This window comes from Mauremys reevesii, linkage group 14 (assembly GCF_016161935.1).
Source record: "Mauremys reevesii isolate NIE-2019 linkage group 14, ASM1616193v1, whole genome shotgun sequence".
NCBI lineage: Eukaryota > Metazoa > Chordata > Testudines > Geoemydidae > Mauremys > Mauremys reevesii.
Window position 1 is genome coordinate 43,944,047 of NC_052636.1, and position 17,673 is coordinate 43,961,719.

A 17,673-nucleotide genomic window follows, 5' to 3' on the forward strand; every position below is an offset into this window, starting at 1 on the left:
AAGCAACGTTATGGATAGTGACACTGCGATTGAAGGGTGATTTAAGGTTGTAAAAATTGTTAAAAACACTGAGCTTAAATGTGAACTGCCTGTTATTAAAGGCTGGTTTCCCCACGTCGGTTCCATAAGCTCTGCTAGAAATGCCCTGGGGTCTCTCCTGCCTCGGTGGGAACTCGAGGGAATCGTCCCCTGCTGCCCTTGGCTCCAGGCTGATTTTTCTGGGGAGGGGGCGTGGAATTGATTTGTTTGCTGTTGAGAAGGGAGCCAGGCCAGTTCTCAGGGAACGAGAACTCCCAGCATCTGCCCAGCCCAGCCCAGGCTGCTGCCCTGTCCCAGCCTCTGTTCCCCTGGGGGCCCTGCATGTTTGACTCTAGAGCAGGCCGGGAGCAGCAGCTGAGGCAGAGGACACCTGGGCTGGGCAGATAGGAGGGAGTTTAGCAAGTGGAAATGGTAAAACCGCAGTGAAGTATTACCTTGGACTCGACGGCATTTCTCCATTGGTCTGTCTGCTCTGGGGCGGGGACAATGACACGTCCTGCTGCATTCGTCATTTCAAAGGGCGGTTTAGGATTTCCATTCTCAGACACGGTGCACAAAGCAGGACTCAACCCAGGGTGCAAACGAAATGAGCCACTCACAGGTTCTGGCAGCCACAATGAGTGTTTGGTGCGAGAGCTCAGACCTTCCCCTGTCCCAGAGGGAGGGGGGGGGGGTGTCTACAAGGGGCTTGGACCACTGATCTATCAGCGCCTAACTCCCAAACTTTCAGTAACTATTATCAGTGCCCGTGAGTGTAACTTAAACCATGAGAAAAACCACACTAGGCTAGACCAAAGGCCCATCTAGCTCTGAATCTTGTCCTCTGACAGTAGCCAATAGCAGGTGCCCCAAAAACCACCACTGGGAGTTGAACCCACGATCACCTGTTTACAAGGCAGGTGCTTTAGCCAGCTAAGCCATGGTGCCTGCCTGGGTGTAAGCCATAGTGTCTGCCCACACCTGACTCCCTGCCATCTCCACCAGGACCTGACAAGCTTTCCTTGTGTTTGGATTCTGCAAAGCAGAGGAGCAGGTGACGTTTTCCTTGCAAGCTGTGAGTGTGAGTGAATCTTTGGCCAGGTCTGCACTACAAAGTTGTTTCAGCAGAAATATATTGCTCAGGTGTGTGAAGAACACACAACGCTCCCTCGGTCGGCAGCTTGGTGTGGCTGGTGTACACACTGCAATGCCATGTCTGGCGACAAAACTGCCCTGTTTTGGTGACAAAATAAAACCACTTCGATGAGAGGCCTAGAGCTTTTTGCAGCAAACTGAAAGTGCCAGTGTAGATGCTGCTGGTCATTAAATCACCATAACTGGCCTCCGCCAGTATCCCACAATGCCTGCCGTGAACTCGCCTGCCCTGCATTCCTGCTACAGAGGCTGGGCCCCTCCCCTTTCCTAGCTCCAGGAAGTTCTGGCAGCTGAGCCTGCTGCTCTGCTCCAGCAGCCAGGAGCAAATCACTGCCGTGCAATGCTGCTCTCCGGCCCTGCGAACACAGAGCAGGGTGGTGGGAACTTCCATACATGGGGGGGCCACCGGCATCCGAACTGTGACACCCCATGACACCCCTTCCCTCGAGGAGGCTCTTACCTTCTAAACAGGGACGGCTGTTTTCTAGTAAAATCACTAAAAGAGAAGGAGAAAACTCGAAAGAGGTTCCTCCTGGTGCTCACGTCCGTGAACTCGAATACTCTCTCAGTCCTCAAAGAGAGACCTGGAGAAGGAGACTTGCTGCAGCAAAGCCACAGGGGTCTCTGAGGTTTCCCTGGCCCCTCGCCCCTGTCCTGCCTGGCTGATGTCAGCATCTCTCTGTGAGGTCACCACCTCCCCCCCATACCTTTGACCAATAGGCTGAGGTCCTGCAAAACACCTTTGTGATGTCACTGCCACACCCCTCCCTTGCTGTGCCAATGTCCTGCCCCTGGCCAGGCACTTTGCAGGTTTCAACTAGTCCCTGTGGATCACCCCACTCAAGGAGCGTTCGTTCTAGGTAGCAAGCCGACTAGACAGGGAAACATCAGACGCTGCTCCCAATGCTACACTCAGTTTTTCAGAAATGAGTCGACTTTATGGCCAGAAGAGACCATTAGAGCATCTAATCTGACCCCCTGCATATCACAGGCCTCCTGTAGGACACAAGAGCTACTTTTGGGGCAAACACATTCCAGAAAGGCATCTAATCTTCATTAAATGACATCAGGAGATGGAGAATCCACCACTTTCCTTGGTAGCTTGTTCCTGTGGTGAATCATCCTCGCTGTTGAATATTTGTGCCTTAGTTGCAATATGAATTTGTCTCTTTTCACCTTCCAGCCATTGGATCTTGTTATGCCTTTCTCTGCTAGATTCAAGAGCCCTTTAATACCCAGTATTTTCTCTCCAATATGGCACTTCAACGAAGTCACCTTTCAATCTTCTTTTGATAAGCTAAACAGGTTGAGCTCTTTCAGTAGCTCACTAGAAGGGATTTTTCTGCAGCCCTCAGAACATTTGGTGGCTCTTTGCTGCCCCCGCTCCAATTTCACAACATCTTTTTCAAACGAGGACACCAAAACTGGAGGCAGTATTCCAGTATCAGTCTCACTGATGCCGTGTCACCTCCTGTGACGTTATTGACATAATCTGTAACCGTATAGCTCACTGTTGCGACCACTGTTCTATATTTGCAGCCAATATTGTAGAAAGGTGTCGTGCAAGGGGTCTATGAAGAGGTTCTGATTGGCTGATTATAATGATGCTATCTCTAGATGTCTATCATTTTTGTAGTTCACGTTATGAATATTGGCTCTATGCTGCCTGTATTTCAATCTTGTGCTCTGCTTCCGGGGAACACCCCAGACAAGCTGGTGTCAGTTCTGCGTAGCCTGCTTGATGGCCCATTAAGGACCATCAGCTGTACAATCGCCCCACTGAGAGAAGGCAGATACGCCTTGTGACTCAGCAAGGTAGCAGGGACCTGCCTATGGAGAGAACTCTAAGGTTTTTCTATGCCACGTGCTAGACAGAGTGTCTTTGGGACAAAGAAAGCAAAGACCACATGGCAAGAGACTATAAAAGGCTAATGCCTCGTCTCCATCTTGTCTTCAATCCTGCTTCTTATCTCTGGAGGGACTTTGCTACAAACTGAAGCTCTGTACAAATGACTGAATGACTCATCCCAGCTGTGGATGTACTCCAGAGACTTGATTTGAACCTGCAGTTTATTCCATCACTGTTACAAGCCTGAACCAAGAACTTTGCCATTACTGTATGTGAAGGGTTCAAATCCATGTGCATTTTATATAACAACCTGGTCTATGGATTGTGCCAGTTCTTTTCCAGACCCAAAGTCCAGAGTATGGACAAGGGACCAGAGGCTTAGCAAATAGTGACCAGCTAAGAGAAAGCTGGGGTAAACAGAAAGCCTTGCTTGCTAAGATAGGCCTGGTCAGCAAAGTGCCAGCTGTTGGAGCTAAGAACTAAATGATTGTGTCTTATTCAGAATTGCAGACTGAAGAAAGAATCCCTATTCCTATTGTGTTTGTTTCTTCTCTAGGGAGACCTTCTTCCCACAGATCCAACCTTGAGTTTATGAAAAGTTGGCACGTCAGTATAAGATATGGCATCCTTCCACCTCCCTTCCCAGGGACCAATGCCTGCCTTAAGACACACAGAAAACAATCTTTATTGCCACATACTTTCACTCTTTCTTTGCTTTAACCCCTAGGAATGTACCTGTTGGACAATCAAAGGAGTTGCTCCATTCCTATGGATCCCAAATCAGAATTCAACCTATATATTTTATACTACTAACATTTTATCAAAGTATTAATGAAATGTTAACTTGCTAACTTGAGACCATGGGTGGAGACATTATGTAACCTGTTAACCATTGGCTACTGTGCTATCTTGTCTTGCTGCAAAACGTGTCCCAGGGTTTGGAACTGCCTACGCCGTCACTTTCCCCCACCCATGGAAAATCTATATATTCTATTGTAATTAATTAATTAACAGTGTCTCTGAGCCTAATAAGCCCACTCCACCAGCACTGTGTGTAATAAACTCCTATTGTTGACCTCTACACAGTGGAGATTTGTGTCCTTCACAGACACCTGCTGAAGAAAGAGGAGATTCAGCATCCAGCTTGGCTGAATGTGTCTCCTCTCCCCACAGCTTGGTGATCTTTTGAGGAAATGGAGAAGACTGCCTTTGCCTAGCTGTACATCGCTTGCAAAAGAAACAGGTCTTTTTGGTGACAAGTGTTGAAAGGAGCCATTAGACAAATGTGGAGACAGGAAAAATGTCCCCCAATTGAACTGGCATCCATGGATGCTGAAGCCACAACACAGAGTGCTAAACACTATATGAGAACGGGTGGTGTCAGAAGAGTCTCTACCAAAGCCTTTTCCCACAAGCAGGGGCCTCTCTGTGCACAGAACTCCTGGTAGCGTGATGGCTGCAGGCAGTGGAGAACTCCATTTTGGCATCTCTTTGTCGGTGAACATCTGCAGTGGCTGTTTAAAGGTCTCTGGATAGTGATCTTTGGGAAGAGCTGGCTGAAGTGTCTTCCTTGTAACCAGGAGATCCTGGCTTGGCCTGCCAGTTCTTCCTTGCAAGTCTTGAGGGAAATGGGGAATGTCTGTAGTTTGGAATTTGCAGGTGTTGTCCTGGACCATCAAATGGAACAGTGGCAAATATTTTCTTGCGGCAGGCACCATGGCTTAGCTGGCTTAAAGCACCTGTCTAGTAAACAGGAGATCCTGGGTTCAACTCCCAGTGGTGCCTTGTTCTATGGCTTTCATCTCCTCTGCTCACATTTTCCTGTGTCTTTCCGGGAAACAGAAGAGACCTCCCTTGGTATCCAAGTAATTGCTTGCTAAGGAAAAGGTTTCTTTGGAGAGAAGCATTGGAAAGAATCAAATCACAAGACTGGAGTTGATGTAAAGGCTGCTGTGACTGGCATTAGCATGGTGGTTGCTTCAACTGCAATTGCTGCAACACGAGAGCCTGCGCCACACGTCCTTGTGATTCGCTGGGGATGTCTGCACACAGATGTCATGTCATCTTCCTTTTGATTGTCACTGATGAAAAATGGAGCCACTGGGAGAAAAGTTCCAGAGACACCTGCCAGGTAAAGTGGAGGTTAGAGATGCAGCACCCAGTGGTGCCTTGCCAAATGTGCCCACTCCTCCTACCTTTTGGTCAATCTTTTGAGGAAACAGAGAGGACTGCCTCTGCCTTGCAATGCAAATGCTTCCAAAAGAAACCAGTCGTTTTTTCTGACAAGTGTTGGAAGGAGGCACCTAAGAAACGTGGAGACAAGGAAAAGGTCACCGTAACTCAACTTGCATCCATGGCTCTTGAGGCCACAACGCAGAGCACTAAGCACTGTACGACCACAGCTGGGGACAGAAGGGTCTTTTCCAAAGGCATTTTCCACTTGCAGGGTCCTCTCTGTGTGCAGAATTCCTGATAGTTTGATGTCTGCAGGCCTTGGAGATCACTATTTTGCCATCTCTCTCACTGTTCCAGTGAACATCTGCTGTGGTTGTTGAAAGTCTGTGATGGGATCTATGGGATGCAACCTGAACAGTGGGACCCCTGAGCCCTGTGTCCCACAGGGGGATAGAAGAGCCTGTTAGTCTAGCACGCTCCCAACTGAACTACTTCAGCAGCTGCTCGGTTTCTTTTTGGCCTCCTGCTTTTCTGTCTGGGATGTTGTTGTCAGCTATGGCACAGAAAAAGGACGTCATTGCGAGCGGCCCATGAAGACAAGATTCACTTTTGCCTTCCTTGCTCGGCTTTACTTGCTTCCTCGCCCTATTCCTGCCTTAGTTCCTGGGTTTTCTGAAGGCGACGGGGGGCCAGCAGTACCAGGAGGAAGTTGGGCAGCTAGACCCTGGTGGCAAAAGTCCTGCCGCCACTTGCCACCCCACTCTCTTCTCCCAGCGTCACATATTGGCCACCAGGGACTTGGGGCCCAGCAGCGCAACGGAAGGCAGTGGACAGAGCCACCCTCGCCTTGAAGCTCCGGCTCATTAAACCACATCTTCAGTCGCTGATGGCCAATGAGAGACCGACATCGCTTGCTATTTTAGCACTTGGAAATGCCATTGGTCAATCTTTGGATCTCTTTAATGCTGCGCTTCAGTTCATGGGGGAAAGGCGAGAGAAGCGACCTTTCAACTAAAGGCCTGGGGTTAACATCCTAACGCTGTCTCCAACTGTCACACTATTTAATACCGGCCCACCCTGTGCTGGTGAGTGCTCCATTGCTAGATGTTAGTACATTTCAGTTACTGTCAAAATTAAAAAGTTTCTATATGCTTAAAGAAAATGCATTTGTTTTATTTGCTTATATATGGCATGAATAAATACAGGTTTACAGAACCTAGCCTGCAAATTTATCATCTTATATGACAGAGAAAATCATGCATCGAAATTGTGCGTCAAAATCATGAGCTGAGCTACAAATGCAATGAAAAATAAGATATTCAAAATTTTAACATATGGGCGGAGGGGCACCGAAGACACGTCTTGCCTGGGAGAGGCACTTGGTCTAGGAGAGGCCCTGTCAGGGAGAACAGGAGTTAGTGTCAGACGCCTATTTCCAGGCTGTAATCTGTGGGCGCCCTGCTCTGGGGGAGGGATCGCGGTAGCCCAGACTCAGGGCTGGAACAGGCCCCGGATTGAGGGGGTGGCTGCAGGGTTTGCAGAGCTCTGAGGTCTCAGACAATGTGTCTCTCCCAAAGCCTCAGATCTGCATCCCCCGAAGGCTCCTGCGCTGCCTCCGCTCCTTTCACAGTCTACAGCAAGGAGCAGCATCAAGGGTCAGGGATGAGCCATAGGCACTAGGTGGGGGGCAGAGGCTTCAGGAGCCCAGAGTGTTTGCCTGTCTGGGCATTTTGGCTGAGACCTCAGGGACACATTGTGAGGCAGAATCCCAGGCATTTTATGAAAGGAGCATAAGGACATAAGGACATAAGGACATACGAATGGCCAGACTGGGTCAGACTGGGTCCATCTAGCCCAGTATCCTGTCTTCCCATAGCGGCCAAAGCCAGGTGCCCCAGAGGGAATGAATAGAACAGGGAATCACCAAGTGATCCATCCCCTGTCGCCTATTCCCAGCTCCTGGCAAACAGAGACTAGGGACACCATCCCTGCCCATCCTGGCTCAGAGCATGTCCTCCATGAATTGATTTAGCTCTTTTTTTGAACCCTGTTATAGTCTTGGCCTTCACAACCTCCTCTGGCAAGGAGTTCCGCAGGTTGACTGTGCGTTGTGTGAAAAAAACTTCCTTTTGTTTGTTTTAAACGGGCTGCCTATTCATTTCATTTGGTGACCCCTCGTTCTTGTGTTATGAGAAGGAATAAGTAACACTCCTTATTTACTTTCCCCACACCAGTCATGATTTTATAGACCTCTAGCATATTTCCCCTTAGTCATCTTTTCTCCAAGCTGAAAAGTCCCAGTCTTATTATTCTCTCCTCATGTGGCAGACACTCCATACCCGTTTCTGAACCTTTTCCAATTCCAATACATCTTTTTTAAGATGGAGCGACCATATCTGCATGTAGTATTCAAGATATGGGCGTACCATGGATTTATACGGTGGCAATAAGATTTTCTCTCTTATTCTCTATCCCTTTCTTAATGATTCCCAACATTTTGTTCGCTTTTTGCCTGCCACTGCCCATTGAGTGGATGTTTGCAGAGAACTATCCACAGTGATTCCAAGATCTCTCACTTGAGTTGGAACAGCTATTTTACATCCCATCGTTTTCTATGTGTAGTTGGGATTATGTTTGCCAATGTGCATCACTTTGCATTAATCAACATTGAATTTCATCTGCCATTTTGTTGCCCTTTCACCTAGTTTTGTGAAATCTCTTTTTAGCTCCTCACAGTCTGCTTTGGACTTAACTATCCTCTGTAGTTTTGGATCATCCGCAAATTTTGTCACATCGCTGTTCAGCAGGTCGTTTATGAAGATGTTGACTAGTCCCAGTACAGACACCACTAGTTCCCTGTTTGCATCCTGAAAACTGTCCATTTATTCCTACCCTTTGTTTCCTGGCTTTTAACCAGTTATTGATCCACGTGAGGACCTTCCGGAGGTGAACGTAAGCTGGTACATTCCGGTATGAGGTCCTGGCAAGAGCAGGTACACTGTGCCAGCTCCGCCCGGCTTCCCCAGGCTGGTGATTTAAAGGGCCCAGGACTCCCTGCAGCCTCCCAAGCCCCCCTGGCGGAGCCCCGGGGAGCAAATCACTGCCCTGGAACGCTGCTCTCTCCCGCGCTACGAACACAGAGCAGGGGCGGTGGGAGCTTCCTTACAGTGGGGGGGTCACTATTGTCTGAACTGTGGCACTCCCATGAAAACCCTTCCCCAAGGACCCACACTCACACCACCTCTCCCCCCGAGGCCACACCCACAGAATTCCTCTCCCCACCCAAGACTCCCCCTTTCCCCCCTCCATCATTTGTCCTAACAGCCAGTTAAAAGTGGTGGGGCCACGGCCCTCTAAACCCCCTGTTCCAGCACCCCTGACACAGAGCTCATCAGCAGCAGCGGTGTGTGTGTGCGTGTGACAGAGGCTGCTGTGCTGAGCTGAGCCAGTGAGGGAAGCGGGGACTGATGTTGGGGCTGCCCCCTCCCCCTGCCTCAGGACTGGTTGCTTGCAGCAGCTGTCTGAACATAGAGACAGTGTGCTGACACACTCCCTCTTCCCACACACACACTCCCTCTCCCCACACACACACAGTCTCTATCCCGCCACGCACACCGCAGTTGAAAAGCAGCTGGCAATCTAGTAAGATGCCCATGGAATGGTGGGATAGAGAAACCTGCATCATGTGATGCTGTACCAGCCCATGAGGCATTGCAAACTCTTCCCAAAACACCCTGCAGCCAGTTGTACAGTGGGATAGTTACCCACAGTGCACTGCTCTCTGGGGCCATTCAAGATTCTAGCGTGGATGTGCTCTGGTGACACAAGGGGCATAGTGTGGACATGCAACAGCTGTTTAATTAAAACACTTTAAAGCCACATTACCCAATAGTGTAGACACAGCTTGAGAGTGAGACAAGACCCAGCTCCTTTGAAACTAAAGAACCACAACTTTCTCCGTTGTTGGCAGGATTTGAACCTACGCAGGGAGACCCCAATGGATTTCTAGTCTATCGCCTTAACCACTCAGCCACAACTACTTGGTTGAAGTGTGTCTCTCACTGCACTCTAGTTCTGTTCTCACTGAGTGATCAATTCCAGTTGTTTCCTCAGACCAGCTTCCACAACACACACACTGCTGTGCCATTGTGTAAGTGTGTCCACGGCTGAACTGCAAGAATTCCTGCTCATTTCCCTTCTGGCTGGAGCATGGTTAGAGTGTGTTTGTGGTCAATGACGTTGCTGTAGATTGTTGCCCATTTCCTGCCTTGATCATTCAGACAGTCCCTTTCCTGCCATATCACCAGCACATCAGTGATTGCAATAACAGGGGGCAGGTTTTCTCTGGGGCACTCAGATTTGTCAGGGGGTTGGTGGCTCCTTTCTTTCCTCACCCTGGAGTAAACTCAGCTTTTAATTCCATCCTTGGTGTTTCAAGGAATAACAACAGACGACCGAGGAAAGAGGTGGACAAGTGGGTCTCAGGGGAGGGGCCGAGAGGTGGGGGCGGGGGAAGGGGCGGGTCTCAGGGGGGGGGCAGAGAGGTGGGGGCAGGGGCAGGGCGGGTCTCAGGGGAGGGGCAGAGAGATGGGGGCGGGGGCAGGGCGGGTCTCAGGGAGGGGCAGAGAGGTGGGGGCGGGGGCAGGTCAGGTCTCAGGGAGGGCAGAGAGGTGGGGGCGGGGATGGGGCGGGTCTCAGGGGAGGGGCAGAGAGGTGGGGGCAGGGGCAGGGCGGGTCTCAGGGGAGGGGGCAGAGTGGTGGGGGCGATGGGCAGGGAGGGTCTCATGGGAGGGGCAGAGAGGTGGGGGCAGCAGGCAGGCCTTGGGGTAGGGGGTGGAGAGACACAAGGAGGCCTTCAGGGAGGAGAGGCGCGAGCGAAAGGTGGACCAGCAGGCCTCAGCCACAGTGGAAGAGCAGGGGTGGGAAGTGGTCAAATGGGAGTGAGGGCAGAGCACAGGTGGGGCCTCAGAGGGAGGAGAATGAGTCAAGGGGGTGGAGGGGGCAAGGCCGCCCAGAGGATTCAGGGGGCCTGGGGCAAAACAATTTTGGGGGCCCCTTCCATAAAAAAAAAGTTGCAATACTCTAGAATCCTGTATTCTCGTGGGGGCCCTGCAGGGCCTGGGGCAAATTGCCCCACCTGCCCCCCCTCTGGGTGGCCCTGCCCTCAGCCTCTCCTCGTAAGTCCCCTGCCCCCTAATCATTTTTGCCCTCCCCTAGACTCTCTCCAATTTGTTTCTGTAGTGGGGGGGGGGCGAAAACTGGACGCGATGCTCCAGATGTGGCCTCACCAGTGCCGAATAGAAGGGAATAATCACTTCCCTCGATCTGCCGGCAATGCTCCTACTAATCCAGCCAATATGACCAGGTACCCATATTGAATGCAGACCCAGCAATATTTGATAAATTGGTTACTGTCCATTCAGGAGGTTATTTCCCAGCTATTCATAAATAATGAAGATGCTCTAAGCGGAGGGGAGAGAGCTGTCCCGTCCATGTAGTTAATCCATCTCCCCGAGAGGTGGTAGCTATGTCACGGGGGGAAGCTATGTGGGTGGGTGTGCAAGCTATAGTGTTTACATGGATCTATAAGTTTAATCAAACCCCATTTTTAAAAGCACTGTGGTCTGGGAACAGAACAGGAGATCCCTGAGGCAGGGTCTGTCCTTCAAAATCTTTAAGATCTCTGACTTACCTACACAGCAATCATGGGGGTATAGCTCAGTGGTCAAGTGTTTGACTGTAGTTCAAATGGTCCTTGGTTCAAATCCAAGTGCCCCCTTACAAACCTCTTCCTTCAATGAAAATAATGGCATTTCCATTATGTTCAGGAGTTCCACTGAATAGGGATCCCTGAAATGAATAGAAACACTCAATGTTTTCCTGTGCAAATGCATAAAAACCTAACAAACGTGCCTTCACTGAAATCAGTTCCAATCCTCTAAAGGATTAAAGAATCCTTATTGAGGTTGCAGGAAAAAAAATCCCCATGTGTAGAAAGAATAGTAAATATGGCAGGTGACAAGCTTGGCTTAACAGTGAAATCCTTGCTGATCTTAAACACAAAAAAGAAGCTTACAAGAAGTGGAAGACTGGACAAATGACCAGGGAAGAGTATAAAAATATTGCTCAGGCATGAAGGAGTGAAATCAGGAAGGCCAAATCACACTTGGAGTTCCATCTAGCAAGAGATGTTAAGAGTAACAAGAAGGGTTTCTTCAGGTATGTTAGCAACATGAAGAAAGTCAAGGAATGAGGGAGGTAACTTAGTGGACAGAGGATGTGGAAAAAGCTAATGTACTCAATGCTTTTTTTTGCCTCTGTCTTCATAAACAAGGTCAGCTCCCAGACTGCTGCACTGGGCAGCACAATATGGGGAGAAGGTGACCAGCCCTCTGTGGAGAAAGAAGTGGTTCAGGACTGTTTAGAAAAACTGGACGAGCACAAGTTCATGGGGCCAGATGCACTGCATCCAAGGGTGCTAAAGGCTTGAAATTAGACGAAGGTTTCTAACCATCAGGGGAGTGCAATACTGGAACAGTCTACCGAGGGAAACAGTGGGGGCGAAGGACCTCCACGACTTTAAGATTAAGCTAGATAAGTTTATGGAGGGGATGGTATGATAGGATAACGGGCTTAGTCGATAGGTCAATTATGTGCCTGGTATGATGTAACCTTTTCCAGAGGGTTTGGCTGGAGAGTCTTGCCCGCATGCTCGGGGTTCAGCTGACCGCCATATTTGGGGTCGGGAAGGAATTTTCCTCCAGGGAAGATTGGCTATGGCCCTGGAGGTTTTTCGCCTTCCTCCGAAGCATGGGGCAGGGTTCACTTGCTAAGGAGTGGGTGGATCGGCTTATGTGGCCTGCATCTTGCAGGAGGTCAGACTAGATGATCATAATGGTCCCTTCTGATCTTGAATTCTATGATTCTATGATTCTAAAGGAGTTGGCGGATGTGATTGCAGAGCCATTGGCCATTATCTTTGAAAACTCATGGCGATCGGGGGAGGTCCTGGATGACTGGAAAAAGGCTACTGTAGTGCCCATCTTTAAAAAAGGGAAGAAGGAGGATCCAGGGAACAACAGGTCAGTCAGCCTCACCTCAGTCCCTGGAAAAATCATGGAACAGGTCCTCAAGGAATCAATTCTGAACCACTTAAAGGAGGGGAAAGTGATCAGGAACAGTCAGCATGGATTCACCAAGGGCAAGTCATGCCTGACTAACCTAATTGCCTTCTATGAGGAGATAACTGGGTCTGTGGATGAGGGGAAAGCAGTGGATGTGTTATCCCTTGACTATAGTAAAGCTTTTGATACAGTCTCCCACAGTATTCTTGCCAGCAAGTTAAAGAAGTATGGGCTGGATGAATGGACTATAAGGTGGATAGAAACATGGCTAGATCGTCGGGCTCAATGGGTAGTGATCAACGGCTCCATGTCTAGTTGGCAGCCAATTTCAAGTGGAGTGCCCCAAGGGTCGGTCCTGGGGCCGGTTTTGTTCAATATCTTCATTAATGATTAGGAGGATGGCATGGACTGCACCCTCAGCAAGTTTGCAGATGACACTAAATTGGGAGGAGTGATAGATACGCTGGAGGGTAGGGATAGGATACAGAGGGAACTAGACAAATTAGAGGACTGGGCCAAAAGAAACCTGATGAGGTTCAACAAGGACAAATGCAGAGTCCTGCACTTAGGACAGAAGAATCCCATGCACTGCTACAGACTAGGGACCGAATGGCTAGGAAGCAGTTCTGCAGAAAAGGACCAAGAGGTTACAGTGGTCGAGAAGCTGAATATGAGTCAACAGTGTGCCCTTGTTGCCAAGAAGGCTAACGGCATTTTGGGCTGTATAATTAGGGGCATTGTCGGCAGATCGAGGGATGTGATCATTCCCCTCTATTAGACATTGGTGAAGCCTCATCTGGAGTTCTGTGTCCAGTTTTGGGCCCCACACTACAAGAAGGATATGGAAAAAGTGGAAAGAGTCCAGCAGAGAGCAACAAAAAATGATTACGGGGTTGAAGCACATGACTTATGAGGAGAGGCTGAGGGAACTGGGCTTGTTTAGTCTGCAGAAGAGAAGACTGAGGGGGGATTTGATAGCTGCTTTCAACTACCTGACAGGGAGTTCCAAAGAGGATGGATCTAAACTGTTCTCAGTGGTAGAAGATGACAGAACAAGGAGCAATGGTCTCAAGTTGCAGTGGGGGAGGTTTAGGTTGGATATTAGGAAAAACTTTTTCATTCAGAGAGTGGTGAAGCACTGCAATGGGTTACCTAGGGACAGGTGTGGCTCTACGTTTTTGGCCGCCCCAAGCAGTCATGTGCGGGAGGCGCCCCGGAGCCGCGGGAGCAGCGGACCTCCCATGGGCATGACTGCAGTGGCACCGCGGGTCCCGCGCGGCTCGGCTGGACCTCCCGCGGCTGCGGACGGTTCGCGGGTCCGGCGGCTCCGCTTGAGCTTCCGCAGTCAAGCCTGCGGGAGATCCAGCCGAGCTGCAGGACGAGCGCCCCCTCCGCAGTCATGCCTGCGGCAGGTCCAGTCATCCCGGGGCTCCGGTGTACCTCCCGCAGGCATGACTGTGGCAGGTCCGCCGGCCCAGCCTGCTGCCCCCCCCCCGACCGCAGGGGACGCCCCCTACATTTTGCCGCCCTAGGCACCAGCTTGTTTTGCTGGTGCCTAGAGCCGCCCCTGCCTAGGGAGGTGGTGGAATCTCCTTCCTTAGAGGTTTTTAAGGTCAGGCTTGACAAAGCCCTGGCTGGGATGATTTAGTTGGGGATTGGTCCTGCTTTGAGCAGTAGGTTGGAGTAGATGACCTCCTGAAGTCCCTTCCAACCCTGATATTCTATGATTCTATGATTAGATTTTCTAATGGTCTCTTCTGGCCATAAAGTCGACTAATTTCTGAAAAACTGAGTGTAGCATTGGGAGCAGCGTCTGATGTTTCCCTGTCTAGCCGGCTTGCTGCCTAGAACGAACGCTCCTTGAGTGGGGTGATCCACAGGGAGTAGCTCAAACCTCCAAAGTGCCTGGCCAGGGGCAGGACATTGGCCCAGCAAGGGAGGGGTGTGGCAGTGACATCACAAAGGCCTTTTGCAGGACCTCAGCCTATTGGTCCAAGGTGGTGGGGAGGTGGTGACCTCACAGAGAGATGCTGACATCAGCCAGGCAGGATGGGGCGAGGGGCCAGGGAAACCTCAGAGACCCCTGTGGCTTTGCTTCAGCAAGTCTCCTTCTCCAGGTCTCTCTTTGAGGACTGAGAGAGTATTCGGGTTCACGGACGTGAGCGCCAGGAGGAACCTCTTTCGAGTTTTCTCCTTCCCTTTTAGTGATTTTATTAGAAAACAGACGTCCCTGTTTAGAAGGTAAGAGCCTCCTGGAGGTTTGAAATCTGTTCAGTCTGATCCATCTGGTGACAGTTGAATTCTAGGCATGGAAAACACGAGCTTAAGGAGAGAGAATTTTATTCCACACCTGGGATTTTGTCCCTTAGAATCACTGGGGACATTGGGGTTTGTCCTTTTTGTTTCACCTTTTCCTCCATCCCTCCTTTCTCTTCGTCTCTTGCTTCTTTTGTCCTTTCTCCTGTTCCCCTCCCAACACCAGGAGGGGTGTGCGTGAGTGTGTGTGTGTGTGTTGCGGGGGAGTGCTCTGCAGCTCCCATTGTGGGAGCTCCACTCAAAAATGTGGGGCTGAAATAGTGCTCGGGCAGCGATCCCCACCAGTGACCTGGGCCATCCTTTGGGCTCTCTGGTGAGAACCCTCAGCCTCCCATCCTCAGTCTCTACCCTGATTGGCTGAGCAGGGGGTTATTGACAGGGAGGAGACTCAGATCCTTGTTGGTCTCTTTTAAGACCAAGGAAATAAGTCAGAACCAGTTCTATGTTTGATGGATTTTGCTGCTTCTCTGCATTAATGGTCTCTGAGCAGTTCATGATTCTCTCTAACATTGCAGTTCTCCTCAAATACTTGCTGAATAATTCCTGTGCACTGTTGTTGGTCTGGAGCTCATCTGAGAGCACTTTATTCAGGTCATTCAATGTCTGAAATTCAAGATCCGATGGTTAGTTAGAAAATCAGGGCTCTTGGGTTCTATTCCCAACTCTGCCACTGACTGGCCATGTGACCTCAGACAAGTCAATTCTCCTTCCTCAGCCTTAGCTTCTCCCTCTTTCAAGTAGGGATAATAATGATCCGCTCCTACCTAGCTCAACACACTCACTCTTCCCCAACACACACACTGTCTCTCCCCACACACACACAGTCTCCACACTGAAGTTGAAAAGCAGCTGGCAATCTAGTAGGATGCCCAGGGAACAATGGGATCGAGAAACCTGCATCACTGAAAGTGCAGCCATGGAGACACCACACAGCAGCCTTGCCTAGCAGGGGCAGGGGGGCGAGAAGGGACATCATCCGAGCTCCCTGCATCCAGGTCACTTTCCTCAGCCGGGCTGCGTCAGGGGAGGGCAGAGAGCAGCAGCTTCTGATGCTCCCCTCACAGCCCAGCCCAGGTGGGGAAAGTGACCAGGACGCATGGAGCACATAGTGTTGCTCCTCGCTCCCCCCAGCCTCTGTGGGGCCACGGAGGAGCATTGGGGCAGGGGAGAGCAGTGAGCACCTTTGCACGGCCACACGGTGCCCTTTGACCCCCTGGAGCCCTGGGCGGCTGCCGGGGGCCCCACCCCTAAGGCCGGCCGGGCTCCCCAGCACGAACAGCAGAGACACAGGGAGACTGGCCACCCACTGAGCAGAGGTAGCCTGGGCGGCTCGTAATGGAGGCTCGGGGGGGGGCTCAGCCTCCCCAAACCTTGCGTCGCCAAGGGGGCAGTGGGGCCCATGACTAGGGGCCCTGGCCAAATTGGGACCCACTGGGAAAGTCTCCCCCATGTCAGCCCCAGGGCTGGAGGAGCTCCCACTCCCTGCTACGGCCCGGGGGCTGCAGCAGGGCACAGAGCTTCTCTGGTCTCGGGGCCAGCGGGCCGGGTAAAGGAGTGACAGGGTGGGGCCAGTGGGGGAAGGGGTGGAACAGAGGTGACAGTGGGTGGGGCCGTGGGTGGAAGGGGTGGACGGGGGCGGAGCCACACACAGAAGTCGGGGGGGGGTTCCGGTGCTGGGGCCCCCGCACTTGTTCTCTCTTTCCCTGGACTTTGGCATCATCAGCCCCTGCTTAGTGAGTAGGGGTCAGTGGTCCCCAAAATGTGGGGCGTGACTCCTAGGGGGACACAGAGGAAGATTGATGGGGGCACCTCAGGGCCTGAGCCAGCCCCCATGGAGGGCAGGGAGGGAGCCCCATTCAGCCCCACTCTGTCCCAGCTCTTCCCCAACCCCACCCTCAGCCTGGGCCCCTGGCTCCCAGCCCGGCCACGACCCCCTGACCTCTGTCCGCACCCCTCTCCCCAGCAAGCAACAGCCCCACTCCCAGCCCCGGTTCTCGACCGCGGCTTCCAAGGGGCCACAGCCATGGACACGAGGGCGCAGTGTGAAATGTTTGGGGACCACTGGGTTAGGGTGACGTCCTCAATCACTTCTCTGCCGTCCAATGAAAGCGATTCCTCACCCAGCCACCCCTCCGTCAGGACGGCCTAGGTACGTTCCGCTGCCCTTCACTCGTACAGGGAGGAGAATAACATTTCATTCCACTCAATCCTAAAGTGATTTGCAACCCACCACCATCCCAAACTGGTCATTTTGGGGAAGCGGCCCCCTCATGCTGCATAGCTAGGCAGAGTAGGGGTGTCTATGCAAACACGGCCTGTTCCTGAAGTCTTCCCCCAGCTCCTCACTAGATGTGAGGCGGGAGCTCATTCAGCCCCTGCTTACGCTTAGTATTTAAAAACTCCTTAGTGTCCTTATCTCTGCCGGCCTTAGATTTCTCCTCCTGTCCACTTCTTGATTGCTCAGATGAGGTGGCTGAGTGGTTAAGGTGATGGACTACTAATCCATTGCGCTCTGCACGCATGGGTTCAAATCCCATCCTCATCGGCTGCATTTAGTCTTCACCCTCCTTTATAGACAACCATCTCTATGTTCAGGAGTGTGTTTATAGACAACCATCTCCTAATTAGTTCAGGAGTGGGTGGATCGACTTATGGGCCTGCATCTTGCAGGAGGTCAGATGAGATGATCATAATGGTCCCTTCTGATCTTGGATTCTATGATCTCCCCCCTTGGTACAATGACAGATCAAACAATGTTGCTTCTTGCAAACAAAAAGCTTCTCAGAATCTCTTCCCCCCTCCCCTTTGCTTAAAATAAAATGTCTAAATACCAGATTTCTAAAACAATTCTCTAGTCCTGCATTTCTTAGTTTTTATCTCAAAAGGGAACAGCCTCATAATCTCCCCCAAACACCCTGGGACCTCCCCAAATAATTAAACTACCCCCAACCTGAGCAAGGCCACAACAGTGAACCAGAGCTAGTGCCTAGGCCAAGCTGTTCTGAAGGAGGCAACTCAACCATTTTCTCTCTGCTT

At 51.0% G+C, this 17,673-nt stretch overlaps 3 non-coding genes and 1 pseudogene across 3 annotated transcripts; all 4 read left to right on the forward strand.

The window, feature by feature from the left end:
* The window catches only part of LOC120381757, a 194,041-nt pseudogene that overhangs the window by 20,443 nt on the left and 155,925 nt on the right, over window positions 1-17,673 (forward strand).
* Window positions 4,733-4,807, forward strand: TRNAT-AGU. The gene has a single exon. It is a non-coding gene; the product is annotated as a tRNA-Thr (tRNA).
* On the forward strand, window positions 10,905-10,976 carry TRNAY-GUA. The gene has a single exon. It is a non-coding gene; the product is annotated as a tRNA-Tyr (tRNA).
* On the forward strand, window positions 17,101-17,182 carry TRNAS-ACU. The gene has a single exon. It is a non-coding gene; the product is annotated as a tRNA-Ser (tRNA).